A 20805-nucleotide genomic window follows, 5' to 3' on the forward strand; every position below is an offset into this window, starting at 1 on the left:
TCTATTTTAATTCATAACAAATCTATCTGGCCTCCCAAGTTAAGAAGCCTTAGCATTATCTTCAACTTTCTCTTCTTCCTAATCCCCTCCCACCACATCTGATCAGAAAAATAGTCCCTGTGGATTCTATCTCACAAACCTCACTCAAATTTGACCTCTTCTTTCCACTTCCATTGCTAAGGCCTTAGTTTGCTCTCAGCCTTTCCTTAGACTATATAGGCAACACAAAGGCTCAATTCAGTAAAATATAGCACACCTATGTGCTAGGTGCTGGGCATACCAAGAGGAATTCAACACAATCTTGCCCTTGTGTAGCCCTCAACCTCTTATCTAGTCTCCCTGCCACTAGGCTGAAATGCATTTTCTTGTCAGAAAACAAATCTTATAATGTCATGTTGTGGCTTCCAATTCTCTTTTCACTCCCTTTTTCCTACAAGGTGAAATGCAAATCCTCCTATAGTCATGGAAGATGTTTCACAGTCTGCTTCCCCCTGTGCCACACCCTTCACATCCAGCACTTCATCTCTGCCATGGTGGGCTTCTCGTTCTTTCCAGATTTATTCCTGGGAGCAGTGCTTTCTTTTATCCAAAGAGCCTTTTCTCCCTTCTGTGCCCTGGGAAGCTCCTGCCTACCTTTAAAGTGCCGCCCAAATGACCTGTCCTTTCTTACCTCTTATCACAATCCAACAGGGTTCCTCCACACTCCATGCCCCTACAAGACTTTGTTCAAATCCCTGTATAATCACATTTGCCACATTGTTGAAATTTATCTTTTTCACTGTCTGTCTCCATCACCAGACCAGGAGCTCACAAAGGACCAGTACCAGGCAGCACTCATGTATCTCAGTCTGAATGAATGGAATCATGAATGCACCCTGCTCTCTTTGTCTTAATCCTACCCGAGGTTCCAGGCCTGGCTCAGTCCCAAGCCCCTTCCCTGGACTTTCTCAGCCACTCACTCCAGGCTATGAGTGTCTCCCTTCTCTGAAATAACCACAGTACTTACTCTCTGTATCACCAGCTTGCTGCTTATAACTTGGTACTTTGTGCAAATTGAATGTCCCTGTCTTCCCTTTTGGTGCACTTCAAAGTTTCTTTTCCAAACTTAGTCCAATAATTTGCACCATAGTAGATGCTCTGTAAATATCTGCTAATTGGTTATTCAGTTTGGGGATGAGGGGGTGGAGTCCTAAAGAAAATGAGAAAGGGTGAGTCCCAGGACAGGTGGTAGTTTTGGCTATAGAATAGGTAGAGGATATTTTCTCCCATGAAACTAAAAGGAGGGGAAGAAAAACATAGGAAAATTATAGAGGAGAATACAAAAGTCCTAATTAGGACAGCCTTGGTCTTATTTTTTAAATAAGCATGGAAAAATAATATGCTGATTTAAGTATGCTACATGAATCTTAAATACAGCCAAATAAAAGCAAATCAACATTTACCATCTACAGCTAGAGAAAGAGAAGGCAAGAGTGCAGGTAGTTTATATAAAATGGAACACATCATGTACACACTTTATGTAAACTTGCCTCTACATGCTTATTGGAAAGGATGTGAGTAAAAGAACTGTAAAGTGTAGGCAGTTCTGCCCTCTATTCCATTGAAGGAGCATTCACTCCCCATGTGCCCTTGTAGTCTAAGCAGCTCCTGATGCTGATAAAGCCAAGCCCACTTCTTTAGTGATCTGTGTCTACAGCAAAGGAAACACTAACTGTACAGCACTTGCTGAGAGACAGAGTGTTGGTATCTAATGTAGCACATATTTGTGATGGGATATACTAAAATTTATGAGCAGTTTAATAGGCTTTCAAGGATATTGACTTTGCATAATTTTCATATTGTATATTGACTTTAGTACCAAACCCCTAAGTAAGATGTGACTCCACTGTGTAAGTCAACTGGCCTATACTGATAGGTAACCCGCATTAAGAACTCTTATAGTATTTGCTATTTATACTACTCATTTTGGCATTTAGTTGTATGTTTAATTGCTGGAAGTTCAGATGTAAATATGATTATGTTATCTAGACTGTAAGTTCATGTTATCTACACTGTAAGTTGGTGACTGTAACCACATCTTAAGCTTTTATACCCCACAGTGTGTATGGCACAATGCCAAGAACCAAACAAAAGTTCTTAATTACTGAAAGGCCATTTTATCAAAGTCACTTTCTCTCTAATCAAACTCTGAATCTAAAAAAATACCTAAACATGTCTTATATTCTCTGTTATGCTTTCTAGGGTCCATTTTTAAGGAAGAGGCCCTCGTTTAACTCAAAGTTACTTCTTAAATATTAAATAATTGGCTGTTAACATATTCGATTAGGAAGGCATGAAGAGGTTCAGTACAAAGGGTAATTTAAAAAGTTATTGTCATCAGCCTTTTTCTAGAAAGATAATAAAAATCACTTGGGAAACAAGCCTGCCTTTATTGGTGGCCTGGGAAGAAACATCAAATCAAGCTAAGACCCACCCACTCCTTTAGAGAAAATATAAAACAAGAGAGTAAAATCTCCATGGAATAATCAACAAAATACAGATATTTGAGAAGATGAATCAGGATTTCTTCAGGTTTAAATAAATTATCATGTATCATCTCTAATTTAAAAACAACATTTTTAAAGTAAAATGAGCCTTTCATTGCTGATTCCTAGCATACTATTTCCTTAAATCCTTTCATTTCATTAATATAACTCAGTTCACAGTGCAGCGGGGACTAGATGAAGATTGAGCAATTACTGAATGTCATGGGATTATAAAGATAAGCTATTTGGATAATTTAAGCTAAAAAAATAACTCTCCTTTATCTCCAGGGTGGGTTTGGGAACTTTGGTTATTCACTGAATTTGGCCAGCCTACATTTTATATTACCAGAGAAAACATTCTAAATGTGCTTCCAACATTAGAAAATTATTTCTGTTTTCAACATGTTCTGTGATGAAGAGATGTAAGATTAAATATCATTCCAGTTAAAAGTAAGTTTGCTGCCATTTTTACTGTATTGGTCAGCTAGCTCTTTTTAACTCTTAAGTCAAAGTTTGGTGCATTAAAACAAATAAATTCACTGTTTTTTCAAGCATAAATGATATGCAATAAGCCTCAGAGAACAGAGGTTACTCACTCTGGTTATGTTTTACTTTCTTGCAAACACATACTCATGCTCAACTGAACTGCCTCCAAGTGATTTTTAAGTATTAAAGGTGAACACAGCCCTCATTTTTCAGGGATATTTTGAGCAGCTGTTGTAAAAAAAAAAAAAAAAAAAAAAAAAAAAAAAAAAAAAAAAAAAAAAAAAAAACCTGATGTTAAATTAAAAAGCTAAAAAGTACTAATTAACAAATTACCCAAAGTTTAAGCTCACATAAAAACAAACTAAAATGAGTGATGGGTAACACTGAACAGGAAAAACATTTAGAACTCTTGACAATGGGTTCAAATTTCCTGACCTGCTGGACAAACTCCCCTTTCCACATCTTTCCTAGATTCCATCAGATCCTGTTTTTCTCTCTATAATAAACTGTCATTTATCTAGAATGCAATCAACCAGAAAGTTAAAATAAACAGGGTGTTGTTTTCCTATGCTCCCTTTTCCGTTAATTTGCAGGTGTTTATTGAATGCCTACTATGTTCCCAACACTGTGTTGGACACTGGGCATATGAAAGATGTTGCAACTGTTGCTTAGAATTCTAGAATTCTCAGAATTCTTAGAATTCTCTTTAATGAGGAAAGAATAACAAGCAAACAAGCTTTCAGAAACGTAGTCCATAAAGCAACTTCTAATACATCTGTAAAAGCAATCCTGTTTCCATCCAACCTCTAACTGCCTTGTTCACCTATAATTACCAGGCTAAGCAATAACAATCAAAGCTCTCTGACTGTAAGTGGAAAATACTATAAAATCCAGAAGTGCCAGAGGGTCAAGTCTCTTCCATACACTTTTAGTTTCAAATATATTTCTATTTTCTGACCTTTTTTATGTGATTAATCATTCATATGTTCTATTAATAAAACTAACCTGTTCTCCCACATTATAAATAAATGAGGATTGAAGTCTCTTCCCATTCAATGCAAGGCCCAGCATGGAGTTTCAAAGGATCAACAAATAATTGCTGAATGATAGAGATTACGCCCATAATGCAAAACCCATGTTATTCTTACATGGATCTGTGGCAATGTAAGCTACAAGTTTCAACTGGAAGTTAAATTTTACTTCTCAGTACAGTGAATTTCTAGTTTGCATGGAAATAATTCCGTGGGTAAAGAGAAACTTGACAAAAAAGTGCAAATTTAATCTATGAGGAAGGGCATAATAATATTCCATAGGGGTTATCCATGCACCTCTGTCTCTATCTTCATAGCCCTCATTCCTCGGAAAATAAGAAAGTCTAATTTTCCCCATCCAAATTAATACATATCTGTTTCTAGTTCTCTCCTAGACCACCAATAATTACGTCACAATAGATAAATTCAATATATAAAAGATTCTGATTTTAGAAAAACAAAAAACATGGAGTCAGCAAAAAATCTTTTGCTCTCCAGAGTCTCCTATTTTAATGCTCCATTTTATAGTATCCTGGACATTTTTTAGAAAAAAAAATTTCTGTTAGAGACACTGATGAATAAACCAAGGAATTAAAAGTCCACCCTCTTTCAAAGAGTACAAAGGAAATCAACATACTTTAAAAAAACACAGAATTATTCATTTTCACAATTGGTTTTCCATATTATGCATCTAACAAGTATGCTTGTAACTGACTGAAACACAATCCTTTTCATTACTAGTTATACCTTTAGCCATTATTATTTTATATTTCTATTTTTTAACAAATTACCTAGATGTTGGGACAACAAGTTAACTATCTGAGGAAAAAAAATAAAATTAGATTCCTAATTTTCATGTTTTATCAAGATTAACTCCAAATGAAATTAATATTTAAACATTTAAAACATAAAACCATGCAACTACAATAAGAAAATATATTTGAACATTTGGATATTTTTGAACTGGAGCAGGACCTCCCAAGCTTAACACCAAAAACAAAATTCATAAAAGAAAATATTGATACACCTGACTGCCTCAAAATTTTAAATTTCTAGGTTTATAATTCCAACAATATGGTGCATCCTAAGGAATTTTTCTGTACAGGATACCTAAAAACTCTGAACAAAACATTTTTAAAAACCTTTTTAGAAGCATAGCTTAGATGGCAAGAAAATAAAGGAATTTTCAGAAGCAAAAATGATTTAAAAGCTAGAATCCAAAAAGGTAACCAAGCACTCAACAGCACAGTTGCCTGGAGGCATTTGCAGAAATCTGTGATTTCTTAGTTTGGAGATTTCGATTTTAATGAGGAATAGGAAACAGGACCAACCTAAAACAGAAATTAAGATCAAGACATTTCCACAAAGCTGAAATAATGAAAGGAGATATTCTCAATGAAAAAGGTAAACTAAACAAACAAACGAAACAAAACTGACTCACGAAGCAAGGGTTCTGGATTCTGGTTTCTGCATAAAGGAAAAAAAGAAGAGAATTCCTAAGAACTCATAGTCTCAGGCAAACTTTCACTTTGGTTTGGTAACAGGACTCACATTATCTATGCAGAGGAAAACAAAAAGATTACAGACTAAAGTAGCTCTTGGTTTCATTCCCCAGTTGGCTTGCAGAAGCAAATTTAAATTCTCTCTATAGAAGATAACTTTAACCCAGGCCTCAGATTTCCCACAGAGAGAGTTCCAATGATTATGAGCTCACAAATAAAAATCACAAAACAAATAAGGAAACAAGCCACTATGAACAACAGTCAGCAGAATAATTATGCAATTCAATCAGACTCACAAAAATTGCTGGTATTGGAATTATCAGATATTATATTTAAAAATACATGAGTTTACTGTGTTTACAGAAAAAAATACTGAAAATGATGAAGAAACAAGGAAGTATAAAAATAGACAGTGGTGAAAAAGACAAAACGTTAAACTGGAAACTATCGTAATATTAGAAATCTAATTGTCAAGCTAATCTTCTTCAAATTAGAGATGAAGAGAGAACCCATGAGTTAATAGATAAATCTGAGTACCCATATGCAGCAACAAGAATCAAAGATTGACATATAAAACAGAGGTCAAGAGATTGGAGAAGAGAGTCAGAAGAGAGAGACATATTTAATAGGACAGTCAAAGATAAAGCAAATGAGGAGATGCGAGAGAGTTGCTACAATATGTAACGGCATAAATCTTCAGATTCAGAATTATAACAATGCCAAGAAGGAAAAATGAAAATAAATCCGCACCTAGAGACATCATGAGAAATTACAGCATACCTGAGTTCAAGAGATCTTAAAAGAAGCCAGAGAGAAAAAAGAGATTATCTACAAATGAACAATTATTAATAAAATTATTGCTGACATCCATGAGCAACCATGAAAGCCAGAAGATTGTTGAATAACACCTTCAACATGCCAAATAACAATAACTCTCAATTTGGAATCTTATACCCAACAAAAGTATCTTTCAAGATAAGCATGATGAAGACATTTTCAGACAAGCAAAAATGGAGTTTACCACCCACGTATCCTTTCTAAAGGAACTTCTAATGGAAACACTATAGAACAAAGAAAGATATGAAATTCAGAAGGAAACACCAAGAGAAAATATACTAAACATGTGGATGAAGTCAATAAACATTAACTGCAATGATAACAATGTCTAAATTGTGGGATTTTAGAAAGATAGAACAAATATAAAATAATAGTAAAGGAAATAGTTATCAAAGTTAAAGTGTTCTAAGGTCCTGAAGATAGCGATGTCCTTTGAACATTTTTAAGCTAAATATGCATAATAAAATTTTTAAGATAACCACAAAATTAATAGAAACAGTAGGTACAACTAAAAACTAGAAGAGGAAAAAGCAGAATGGAAGAAACAGCATAATAACAAACCAATCTGAAAGAAGGAAAAAAAATAAGGCAAAGAGAAAATGAAAATTAAGATGGTAGTGATAAATTCAAAAGCAACAATAATCACTATAAATGAAAATGACTGAACACTCTCCTTCAAAGAACATACCAGACATGAGGAATAAAAGACTACAAATTGGCCAGGCGCAGTGGCTCACGCCTGTAATCCCAGCACTTTGGGAGGCCAAGGCAGGCAGATCACAAGGTCAGGAGATCGAGACCATCCTGGCTAACACGGTGAAAACCCGTCTCTACTAAAAAAAATAGAAAAAGTTGGCCAGGCATGGTGGCGGGCACCTGTAGTTTCAGCTACTTGGGAGGCTGAGGCAGGAGAATGGCGTGAACCCAGGAGGCAGAGCTTGCAGTGAGCCAAGATAGTGCCACTGCACTCCAGCCTGGGCGACAGAGCAAGACTCCATCTCAAAAAAAAAAAAAAAAAAAAAAGACTACAAATTAAATTCAGTGTATACTGCTCAGCTGATGGGTGCACCAAAATCTCACAAATCACCACTAAAGAACTTACTCATATAACCAAATACCACCTGTTCCCCCAAAAACCTATGGAAATAAAATGTTTTTTAAAAAAAGAACATATCAGACAAATACTAACCAAAAGAAAACCAAAAGACTTGAGTCATTGCTATATAATGACAAGAGACATAATTCGTTTTTATACAGGAAAAAATGAAATTGGATTAATACCTGTATCAGTTAACTATTCTTACAAAACAAACCACCTCAAACTCAGTGGTTTAAAGCAGCAATGGTTTATTATCACAGAAAACTCTACAAGTGACCTGGTATTCAGTTGAAGTCAACTGGGCTCAGCTTAGGCTGTGTGGCTGGTGCAGCTCACCTCTTGGGCCTAGTGGACTAGATCAGACATGTTCTTCTTGAGCAATGGAAGAAGCAGAAACACACCAGGCCTCTTAAGGCCTAGGCTCAGAACTCATGTCTTTCTTCGCATTCTCTTGGCCAAAAAAAGCAATGTGACTAAAGCCAAGAGCTGGGGAAGTATCATTTAACTTTACAGGAGAAACTTGAAACCACATGCCAGAGGATATGGTTACAGGGAGGGGTGACAAATTGGGATCAATAATACAACTACCACAGCATGTGAAACCATGTACAAAAATTGCAGATGTGTAACTGCAATTAAATAGTATGAAATAAATAAATGTGAAAGACAAAATTTTACATCTTTCAGGAATAAACAGAAGAATATCTTTATATCCTCAGGGTGGAAAAAGGCTTTAAACAAGAAATCAAAAGCACAACTCATGAAGTAAAGCTTGATAAATTAAAGAATGACATCAAAAGATATTAAAGAATGACATCAAAAGATATCAAAGGAAATGGAAAACATAAGTCATAAACTGAGAGATGGCATTTTCTGTGTGGGGGGGGCAGGGTGTGTGTGTGTGTATGTGTATATGTGTGTGTGTGACAGAGAGAGAGAGAGAGTCTTGCTCTGTTGCCCAGTCTGAAGTGCAGTGGGAGTGATCACAGCTCATTGCAGCTTCAACCTCCCAGGCTCACGTGATTCTCTAACTTCAGCCTTCCGAGTAGCAGGGACCACACCCAGCTAATTTTTAAATTTTTGTAGAGATATTTTATGTTGCCCAGACTGGTCTAAATCTCCTAGGCTCAAGTGATCCTCCTACTTTGGTCTCCCAAAACGCTGGGATTACAGGTGTGAGCCACCAGGCCTGGCCAGATGATATTAGACCATGGTCATTGACTGGGTTTATATGCCAATGAGGCATTTCTGGTTTACCAAATTTATACAAATCTTGCTTTAATTGATGATCACAGATGCTGTAATTTAAGACCTCCAGCTATAGAGTTTTCATATTAACTGCTGATATATTACTGTAAATCGTCTGAAATAAACAACTCCTGGGAGCAGAGCAGAGAGGGAGGAAGTGCCTCCGAGAGTGACCCTCTCCCGGCCTTTTTCACACATAAAACTGACTTAGGATTAGTATCCAGAATTTATGAAGAATACCTTGGAATCAGAAAAGAAAAGGGAAAAACAAACAACCCAATAACAAAGTGGTCAGTCCAAACACATGAAAAGGCATTTCTCAGAGGACCAATAAATAGATGAAAAAGATGCTTGCCTAATCAGTAATCAGAGGACTGCAAAGTAAAACCACCATGAGCTAGCATTTTACAGCCACCACTGATTTTAAAGTCTGAAAATATCAAACATTAACAATAACGTGAAACAACAAGAACTCTTAAACACTGCTGGTGTAAGTATAAAATGATACAAGCCCTTTGGAAAACAATTTGGCTATTTTTAAAGAAGAAAATATGCATATCTTATGAGCCAGCAATTCTAATCCAGGAATACATCTTTTGCACATATGTGTAAGAAAGTTTATTGTCGCATTTTTGTAATAGAAAAAAACTGGAAACAACAGAATGAAGAGTGATATGACCATAGAGTATAATAACATGCATGCATTAAAAGGATGCGTCAACATGGATGATACTGAAAGGGTAATGAATTTCCCAAAAAAAAACAAGTCGCAAAAGAATTTGTAAGATATGATTCTAGTTACATATAGTTCAAAAATGAATAAAATTAAATAATACATTGTTTAGGAATTAACTGTATGTGGTTTCTAAAACTACAAAGACAATAAGAACAAAATTCAAAACATCCATTATCTCTGGAGAGAACAGGAAATGTGATATAATAGGAGTTCATACAGGCTTCAAAGTTTTGAAAATGTACTATTCCTAACCTGGGACGTGAGTATAGTGTTACTTGTTTTATTATTATTCAAAGAGTATATGTATGTTATTTATATAGTCTTTTGTATAATTGATATATTTAATTTTAAGATAAATGTTAAAAGTTTAAGCTGTATATAAAAATATTACAAACATTAAGACAAATGAAAAACTGAAAAATTTTTATATAATGTCTAATAAAGAGTTATTACTTTTTAAAATTCTACAAATAGATTCAATAGGAAAATAGGCTAAACACTGAAAAAGATCATCCTTAAAAATTACAGCTATACAAGTAAATATATGAAAAGGCATTCAACCTAGTAATTAATGAAATAGAAATCAGAGCAACCATGTATATGAGTAAGTATGAGTGATGAGTACGAGTGAAAATGGCTCTTGCCATTTTCAACTGTGAGAATATCTTAAAAATAAGAGTATGGAATGAATGATCACTCATACTCAGGAGGAGGGATTATCCACTGGTGTAGTATTTCTGGGGAACAATTTGATGAGATAGCAAAAGCCTTAATATGTGCTTAATAACCTAGTAATTATGCTTCTAGAAATTCATTCTATGAAAAAATCAGTTAAATGCATAAAATTCATGTATAAGAACAATGATTAGAAAACTCTCTAACAATATAAAGTTCGAAACAAATCTTCAACAATTAGGGATTGGCTAAATAAATTATGGCAATCTATACATCACATTACACAACCATTAAATGATAGCAAAGATACATAATTGTGGAGAGGAAAATTTATTGACAATAAAGAAAAAAATTGCAATATAATAGGCACAGTGTGATGACATTATTTGTTGTTTGTTTATTTTTTAGAGACAGGGCTCTCACTATGTTGCCCAGGCTGATCTGGAACTCTGGGCCTCAAGTAAACCTCCTGTCTTGGCCTCCCAAAGTGCTGAGATTACAAACGTGAGCCACTATGCCTGGCTTCCACTTTAAAAATATATATATTTATATGGATAAATAGATATTGAAGGATGTATTTCAGAATGTTCGCGCTTGTTACCTCTGGATGGTGAGATTTGAGATGATTTTAACTTATACATTTTGGCTTGTCATCATCTTCTGCAATAATCATGTATAAAGAATAACTTTTGTGATGTTAAATATAGTACTTAGGAAAATAATATTGTGTGTAAAAAGTACCAGAAAATACAACGTTTTAAAACTTCACACTTGTCTTTGTAGTGAATCTGGCACTTTTCAAAGGGAAGACCTTGAGGCTCAAGAAGGATTGTGGAATTTCAGAATAACTACAGAACATAATGAAGGTTACCAGTGAAATGATTTTTAAATGCCCTAGCATCATATGGCCACAGATTTTATGTAACGGAGCCCAGAAGTCATAAAAATTAAAGTTCACTACCAGGGAAATAGTTAGAAAATCTGCAGAAATTTAGCAAATTAAGAAAAAGTTATCTAGAGTTCAATGATGGCATGTATTAAATATGAGCACCCTAAATATAGAATGAGGAATTATTCTAAGTTATAAATTGGTTATACATTGTGCTTCCATAATGGGAGTTTGATGTATCCCTTGATAAGACACTGTTAATAGTGTAATGAGAAGAAAACCAGAAGGAACCTAAGATTCTAGGGAGATAAGTAATAGGACCTATGGACTTTCACTACCAGTTTATTGTTTGGAATTTAGCTTAGATCAACAATGACTTAGAATTATAGCCTGCACTTCATTCCCAGCAGCTACATGGTCCCCTGCCCAGAGAAAAAATATTCAATCCAAAGAGCTACCTACCAAGGTGGTTCTTCTACCAGTACCCCACAAACACTATAGAAATAAAAAGGTCAATCCTGACTTTTGCCCATTCTCTAAATAACTACACATATGTGAAAAGAGGAAATGAGGACGTGAAAAATTTGGTGTGGGTAGCATAAATTCCAAGTAATACAATCATCCAGTTTTAACTTTTCACACAAGTGTTGGTAACTTTTCATAAAACCATTCAATGAAAATGAAACAGTTTTCATTCTAAACCATGCTGTAATTAGAAGACAAACCTGTCAGTTCAAATACTTTTTTTAGAGGTCATTTCAAATTTGATGCCCTACCATTAAAAGTCCAAGCTTTCTACTGCATTTAAAGCATGGCATAAACTCCCCAATCATTAACTCCCAATAAGTATTCCCACTCACATGTTTTATATTTCCAGAGCAAACATTTTCCGAATTGATTTAAAAGTTTTTTTAAATCAGATAATGAACAATCATACTGCAACTTGCTAACAAACATTCCTTAAAGTAAAGACCCAATTAGTTGAGTCCATTTGACTCATGCTGGTTTTTTATTCAGAGACTGAATTTATGTGGTTGAGACCTGTTCTTTCCTACAGATATGACTTTGAATGGTGATTGAATAATGCAAAGTACACATGGCTAGGATCCCAAAATCTGACAAATTGAGATTATTTCTTGTAGAAATTTAAATTCCAGCTGAGAGCATCTCACAGTTCCCAAGGGCCATCACGAACTGTTATTTATCCATGACTAACTAAGGCAAAATTAGAAGGTAGGGGGTTAGGGGGCAGGGGTGGGAGGTTATTGGAGGGATAAATCTGTCAGCTATTTAGGGTAAATATAACATTCAGAAGCCATTCTTTCAGCTATAAAATGATTTGGTAAATTTCTAACAGAAGACTTTTTTTCTGGTTATTTACCGAATACAAAGACCTAAAAAAGTATCATAGAATAACATTATAGAGTGCCCTCAAAAATTCACTGGTTTCAAACCAACATCCTACCAAACTTCTCAAAAAAATTGTATAATCAGAAAAGAAAAGGAAAAAAAGACAAAATCAACTAAACCTACTTAAAAGAAAGATGTTACTAAAACTCAGTAGATTTTGCCTGACCCCTGATGTTGACTTTTTATTTTTTTCTAAAAATCAGAGCTCAAATTTGAAATGTAAAAATGAACTATGCTTGGAGTATTGAGTGCTCTTTAAAAATAAAAATATTACTGGGAGAAATTGGGAGGGGGTAGTTTAGCAGTCTGGAAAAGGCCTGTAACAAACAACAAACCCTTTCTAGGCTTCTAGAAAGCATTGTGAAGACCAAAGACCAGCCTGAAAATACAATCACCACACAAGGATTCAATTAAACATACCCTTGGTTCTATAGAATAACACGACTCCATTTTGGCAATATAAACGCTTTGATGGCTAGGCAAAAAATGGGATGAGCTGTTCTTCAGCTACTCATGGATGGCTTTAGAATAAATGAGATTCCTACGCTGGTTATGTCTACCACAAGCCCTCCTCACACTGAGTATTTCAGTGACAAAATCAGTCTTAGGCTGTTTGTGTGACAACAGGTAGCTGGTCATATAAAAAAACTACTCAAGGGGATTTTTATTGAATGTTTTATGTTTCTTTTTCCCATTACCATAGTTAATTTGGCCCCATTTCTTTCATTTTATTTTGTCTGGACCCTTTCTTAAAAAGTTCATTTCTTGGTAATCATTCAAAACTACTAACAAGATTCTGATTATGGACAACCAGTGGATTTTTGGGTTGTCTGATGCCCTCTTAGGTGGAAAACAACAAAACCCTTCTGGTACAAAAAAGTAATCTAAAATGTGCCAAGGTAATAAATTGTCATTCATATATGCTAATAATGCGACAGATGGCTCACTCTTAAAGAGAAGCATGCCTGGAGTCCCTTTTCCTGTGTGGTCATGGATGCGCCCTGAGCCAGCCATGGCCTCTAATAGCTCCCTCTGACCAGAGGCACTTGATTTTAGGTCCAGTCTCTGTGAAGTTAAGTTTCTTCAGGTATCAAACAGACAACGCTGACCATTTTAACAGTGTATATTGACCATTTGAATAATATTGTACACAGCAAAGTTAAACACATTCTTAACAAGCAGGCTCAGAGTCTCAGTCTACAGGCCTCAGCTTCCTTGCCTGCATAATGCAGATAGTAGAAGGTCCCACCTCATAGCATTGCTGTGATTAACTGATGCCTAGCAAATAGTGAGCCTCAAAAATTGTGGGCTCTTCCCAGATAACAAAGCTGTGCAACAATAAAATAAATTAGTTATAGGAATTTCTTCCTTTCTTCGTTTTCGAGAATATTCTCTACTGGTTAGCACCTGTTGAAAACTTAAATATGTTTCTCCCTTCAGCAGTCTACGTCTGTTTTCTTAATAAAGTTCAAAGTAGAAGCATTAAATAATTACATGAGATTCTCTATCTAGGCATTGCCTGTTATGAAGAAATCAGGGCAGACCTAGGTTTTTATGGGTTTGAAGCATATGCAATTTGGAGGCCCTCCTTTTTTGTTTTTTTTGTTTTTTTTTTGAGACAGAGTCTCACTCTGTCTCCCAGGTTGGAGTGCAGTGGCACGATCTCGGCTCACTGCAAGCTCTGCCTCCCAGGTTCACGCCATTCTCCTGCCTCAGCCTCCCGAGTAGCTGGGACTACAGGCACCCACCACCACTCCTGGCTAATATTTTGTATATTTAGTAGAGACGGGGTTTCACTGTGTTAGCCAGGATGGTCTCAATCTCCTGACCTCGTGATCCGTCCACCTTGGCCTCCCAAAGTGCTGGGATTATAGGTGTGAGCCACCGCGCCCGGCCTGGAGGCCCTCTTTAAGAAAAAGAATAAGAGATTATAAATACAAAATTAGGCGCAAGGCCTTGGAAATTAGAAATACAAAATTAGGTACATACAAGTAAGGGGCCCTGAAGTTTCATTAACTTCATGATAAATCTACCCCAACAGCAGTTTTCACATTAGAAGCATCATCTATTAGTTGCATTTTTAATGCTTATAACCTGAAAAAAGATAATTTGTATTGAAAGGTAGGCAACATAGAACCTGCAGCACAGGTAGGCTGCTTTGCATAATATTATGAAAGTGGAATTGTTGTTAATCAAATAATTTTACATGTATAAAAGAGCCAAAGAAATTCTACAGCCAGTATCTTTTATAATGTCAAAAATTCTTGCATGAAATGAGTAGTCTACTTTCAACGATTAGATTTCTATGATGTATTTTGTTTATCACTGTGACTATAATCTACTTTTAAGTTCTCTCAATTAGTCACTATGAGACAGAACTTCATGGAAACTTATTTAATCTCATATGCATTATAATTCTTAAATAAAAGACATTAGCCTTGATCATAAAAAGATACTTGATTTTGGAAGAAACATTTTTATCACCTAATTTTTTGAATAATAGTCTTGGAAAATAAAAGTGGCATACATTAAGAGAGAGATTTACATCTTCTTCAGAAGCGGTCCATAAACTCTGACTCTGAGCTTATTTATTTCAGGTCAGCATCCTCCATTCTCATGCAGTTAGAAAAACGATTAAAATTAACAAATGACAAGAAACTAATACAAACTATTGTGTATGATGGTAGACCTATCATTTGTTATTATAGTCAACCTATAGTTCCATACCTAATTCTGAACATTTCATGACATACCAACCTTAAATATTTCATAAATCAAACAACTTCTGGACTTGACAACAACCACTGTCTTTACTCCATCCTTTTTTATTCACTCTTCAACCTGCTACACAGTCTGGTTTCCACTCCCAGTCCTCCATACACACAAACTATTCTCTTCAAGGTCAACAGTGACCACTGTTTCTAAATCTAGTCTATACTTTACAACTGAAAAAAAAAAAATCTCCTTGAAACCCACAAGATCACCCTTTCCTGGATCTTCAACTTCATCCTCCACTATTCCCCTTATCTTGCACCTATATTTAAACAAAACCCAATACAGCACCTATACAGAACCATGCAGCCCAGGTTGCCTAGTTTAACAAATAAGGGCCTTCATGACCAAACCCAGTTTATTTCTCTGGCCCTAATTCCCATTTTTCCTTCCTTAATCTCTACTCCATTCATGACGAACTGCTTATGGATCTCCTGAAGGGTATCTGGGTCTTCATGAAGCCATTTCCTCCCTTGGCTTGATTGATGGTTAATATTAAGAGTCAACTTGATTGGATTGAAGGATGCAAAATGTTGTTCCTGGGTATGTTGGTGAGGATATTGCCAAAGGAGATTGATATTTGAGTCAGTGGACTAGGAGAGGCAGACCCACCCTCAATCAGCTGCCAGCACCATCTAATCAGCTGCCATCATGGCTAGGATAAAAGCAGACAGAGGAACATGGAAGGACTAGACTGGCTAAGTCTTCTGGCCTCTCTCTTTCTCCCGTGCTAGATGCTTCCTGCCCTCAAACATTGGACTCCATGTTCTTCAGGTTTTGGACTCTTGGACCTACACCAGTGGTTTGCCAGGGGCTCTTGGGCCTTTAGCTACAGACTGAAGGCTGCACTGTCAGCTTCCATACTTTTGAGGTTTTGAGACTTGGACTGGCTTCCTTGCTCTTCAGCTTGCGGAAGGCCTATTGTGGGACTTCACCTTGTGATCATGTGAGTCAATGCTTCTTAATGAACTCCCTATCATGTATACATCTATCCTATTAGTCCTGTCCCTCTAAAGAACTCTGACTAATACACCTGGATAACTTGTCCTCTAGGACTCCTCTTAGATGTTCCTCCTTATGGGAAGCAAGCATTCCCTGGACTCCCAACGTTGAGTTGATTGCCTCTTCCTTGCCCTCTCTGTGTTTGCCCCATGAAATTGAGTTATAATTGCCTGTTCAGATGTTTGATAACCCCTCCAGACTGTAATATCATTAATAACAAGGTGGTAAACCCTGTGTTTTCCAAGTATCTGTAGGAAAACTAAAGGCTCAATAAATTTTTAAAAAACAGCCAATTGTAAGTATAAGTAAATAACACAAATACACACACACAAATCATCCAGATGATTTTACATAGACATTTGACTAAGTTTTAATTTCTACTCATAAAATTCAATTACAACAACCAAAATATATTTAACAATTTCAAATAAAATGCATTAGCAGTTAGCCAGCACATAATCACCTAATTAATTCCGATTATCAAATTAAAAGTGGTATCTCTGCATAGCAGTAAAACCAATAGTTTAATCTACATGACTGCCCATAAATAGTTTGACTATTAGGTTTTCTTTTTCACAGAATTTACTGACTTAATAAGCTACTTGAAGGTCGTACAGTCATTGGCTTTATAATGATTTTATAATCTAGGAACAGTCTATTAATCAGTTTCAAATCTATGACTCAGAGCTTTCTCATATAAACCTTATTTCCACAAATTGGAGGCTAGTCAGACTTAATGCATTACTGCTTACAAATAATATCGGAAATACACGTCCATTTTAGTTTGCAAAGGACTTTTGCATATGGGCGTGTCTTAAACATTCTACATGTTTTAAAATCTCACCATTGTCCAAATGAAATAGGGATTCAAAAGAATAAGACACATTTTGAAATGTGTACTTTAAGAAATCTAATTGGAAAGACTAGGCCGGGCATGGTGGCCCACACCTGTAATCCCAGTACTTTGGGAGGCCGAGGTGGACGAATCACCTGAGGTCAGGAGTTCGAGACCAGCCTGACCAACATGGTGAAACCCCATCTCTACTAAAAATTCAAAAGTTAGCCAGGCATGGTGGCAGGTGCCTGTAGTCCTAGCTACTTGGGAGGCTGAGGCAGGAGAATCACTTGAACCGGGGAGGTGGAGGTTGCAGTGAGCCAAGATTGCGCCACTGCACTCCAGCCTGGGCAACAAGAGTGAAACTCCGACTAAAAAAAAAAAAAAAATCTAATTGGAAAGACTAAAACATATACAAATTAACACTACCACACTTCCAAGATCCATTAAGCAAGCAGTCTCTTCAGGTTTTTCAATATTTCAAAGAAAATGGTACCAAACTGGAGTCACAAAAGGAAGATGATAAGCATTTGTTGAAGTTAATTAACAAGGGAATGGGATAAAGGAAGCAGTTTTATTGACAACATCCTTGTGTTGTGCATTCTGTGAGATTCTTCAATGAAACCACAGCTTCTTAGACAAACCTAACTAGTCATTCAATAATTTATCCAATAAATTTTTGTTGAGAACCTATTTCATGGAAATGACACAGAAGTAGACAGGACAGAAACAGCCCTTGCATTCACGGAGTTTAGATTTAGATGTAATGAATATCTGACAGCAGCTTATTACTGCAAAAATCAAACAATCTCTTGACTCTTAGTCCAATAGTGTGCCTTTATCATTTTACTCTGTTATTATAAACAGTTCCTCAGGGCTGGATAACTATCTTTCAAATGTATATTATGTGCCTTTTTTTTTTTTTTTTTTTTTTTTCTGAGACAGGGTGTCACTCTTTCACCCACGCTGGAGTACAGTGGTGCAATCATGGCTCACTGCAGCCTTGACATCCAGGGCTCAAGCAATCCTCCTGCTTCAGCCTCCCTAGTAGCTGTGGCTACAGATACACACCATCATGCTGGGCTATTTTTATTTTTATTTTTTATAGAGACAGAATCGCACTATGTTACCCAGGCTGATCTCAAACTCCTGAGTTCAAGTAATCCTCCCACCTCAGCCTCCCAAAGTGCTGGGATTACAGTTGTGAACGACCGCACGCAGCCTGTGTGTCTTAAAGCCAGTATTTTAGACCCATTTCCAATTGGGAGAACAAACAGTCCTCAGTACTCATGAGACTCCAACAGCTTTTCTCTCTTTCTCTTTCATTCGCAACTCTTTTTCTTCTCTGGTTCTTCCTCTAGTCTAGTGGCTAATAACATCACCGTCCACCTGTTCTCCTGAGAAAGAAACCCAAGAGTCATCTGAACTTTCTTCCTCTCACTATCTTCATGTCCTGAACAGACTGTTTCCTTAACATACCCCAGCTCTGACATCTTCTCTCCATCCATTACCTGAAAATTTCAGATAGGTTTCCAACTGCCTCTAACTTCACACCTCTTCTCAAGAATTCACCCACCACTCCCTCTACCAGCAATGTAATATTTATAACATTTAAGTCAGAGTTATCAATACCCTTTCTAAACTCTTTAATGGTGCCCATCAACCACAGACAAAGTCCAAGCCATTCCTCAGGACCCACTAGTTCACCCTTTCCTGGATCTTCAACTTCATCTTCCACCATCCCCCTCTACCTGCACCTATATTGAAACAAAACCCAAGTGTTCATGGTTCCCATAAGAATGTTACAATGTCTTTGTGCTTTTGCACATGCTGTTTCCTCTTTCTAAAACATCCAACCCTAGAGGGTTTGTGTGGTAAAACCCTATCTTCCTGTGAAATCTATTTCTGAACGTGTTTGAAAGAAGACTAAGTGAGAGAAACTCCTCATCAAGCATCACTTGCTCTACTAGCCTTTGACTCCTCAAATAGAATTAAGCATTGTCCATCTCCCCTTCCATATTAGGATGGGCCAGAGACTGGGCCTTCTTTGTATCCCTCACACTCAGCTGAGGGCCTGGAGCAATGCAGATGCTCAAAAAGCCCTCAAGAATGAAGGGAGGGATGAATATTATATGAGATAAGAAGCAAGAAAACGGGATTCCTGACACAGCTCTGCTATTAAATGTGAGAGTGGGTATGTGTCTGTCTGTCTGCCTATGTTTCAGAAATTCGATACAATGGAGGAGTGGTATTAGAGCCTTCAGCTCTGAAGTCGAATCATAAAAAGAACACTAATGGCGTAGGAGGACAAAGAATTAAAGATCTAGTGCCCATTTAATGTTGCTGGGCGTTTGATAAATATGAGAACATTGGAATAAGAGGGGTCTGAAAAATGATCCTCAGGCTGAAATACAGGAGACAGAAAACCAGCTCCCTTTACACAACTATGAAATGTTTTATTTCACTTAAACTAATTCTTAACTTGTTCAACTCTAGTTTCAAGGTTATTTTTGGAGAAAGAAGAAAAAAGGAACAAAGGTAGCCTTATTTTCTGTGACCCAGTTGTTACTTATCCCATGTAGATGCAATGATGTTGGTTTAAGAAATCTGGCATTTAGGCTGGGTACGGTGGCTCACGACTGTAATCCCAGCACTTTGGGAGCCTGAGACAGGTGGATCACAAGGTCAGGAAGTCGAGACCAGCCTGCCCAACATGGTGAAACCCCGTCTCTAATAAAAAAATATATAAAAATTAGCTGGGCATGGTGGCATTGGCCTGTAATCCCAGCTACTTGGGAGGCTGAGGCAGGAGAATTGCTTGAACCCAGGAGGTGGATGTTGCAGTGAGCCAAGATCGAGCCACTGCACTCCAGCCTGGGCGACAGAGCAAGACACCGTCTCAAAACAAACAAACAAACAAACAAACAAAAACCCCAGAAATCTGGCATTCCTCAACAGCTAGTAGAAAAATTAATGAGGGGATAAAAGATATTAGGAAGGAAAGACACATAGACAATGCTATGAAAAGAAGGAAGATATAGTGATTAGGCACAGCAAATAAGAGCCAGCATATAGCCAGAACAGCAAAACTTCTCAAAGATAATCTAAACAGAAGTCTAAAATTCACAAATATTCAAAAGTTCTTCACTCTGTGATAAAAGTTCAAAATCCTATTTTTTATCACCAACTAATAGGTCACTTTGCAGACTCAAGTATAATTTGATAGAGATAGTTATACCATGTTTTCCATTATAATTCAGACATGAGTTTGAATTGAACCAGTGGCGTGGGCCTGCTGCAAAGTGATTTGCATTGAGAGACTTGGAAACCTCTTAGGGAAAACCCACACTTAATTCAATAACAGACACAGCTGTTGGGGAGGAGGAAAAGAAGGTAGCACCATGAACTGAGTGCAGTATCATCACCCAGATTTGTTCCCCTGGCCAAAGCATCACACAGTGGTTCTTAAGGAAAGGTGCTTATGAGCCTCTAGGTTCAAGAAGGTGTTTCTGCTATTGACTATGTAAATAGTGATGTCTAATGCAATGCCACTTTGGTGCCCATGTGAAAAAGTCACATATATACATAGAATAAGTATGGAGAGAGAGAGAGAGAAGGAGAAAGCCAATGGAAACACATAGAAAGTCTGGAAAATATACAACAATGTTAACAATGGTTAATAGTATTAAGCCATTTTTATTATGGATGATTTTAATTTACAGCTTTATACTTTTGTATGTTTTATAAAATGTCTACAT

The 20805-nt window shown here is 36.6% G+C and overlaps 1 long non-coding RNA gene across 2 annotated transcripts in view; it reads left to right on the plus strand.

The window, feature by feature from the left end:
- Nucleotides 1–17442, plus strand: part of LOC112132079 (uncharacterized) — a 118925-nt gene extending 101483 nt beyond the window's left edge. The window contains exon 11 of one of the 2 annotated variants that reach the window (XR_010136291.1): nt 15945–17442. This is a non-coding gene — a long non-coding RNA (uncharacterized LOC112132079). Of the gene's footprint in view, nt 1–798; nt 10503–15944 lie in introns of those variants that run through there. The other variant, XR_010136290.1, reaches the window with a different exon arrangement.
- The last annotated feature ends 3363 nt before the right edge of the window (nt 17443–20805 follow it).

Source organism: Pongo abelii, chromosome 12, assembly GCF_028885655.2.
Source record: "Pongo abelii isolate AG06213 chromosome 12, NHGRI_mPonAbe1-v2.0_pri, whole genome shotgun sequence".
NCBI classification, from domain to species: domain Eukaryota; kingdom Metazoa; phylum Chordata; class Mammalia; order Primates; family Hominidae; genus Pongo; species Pongo abelii.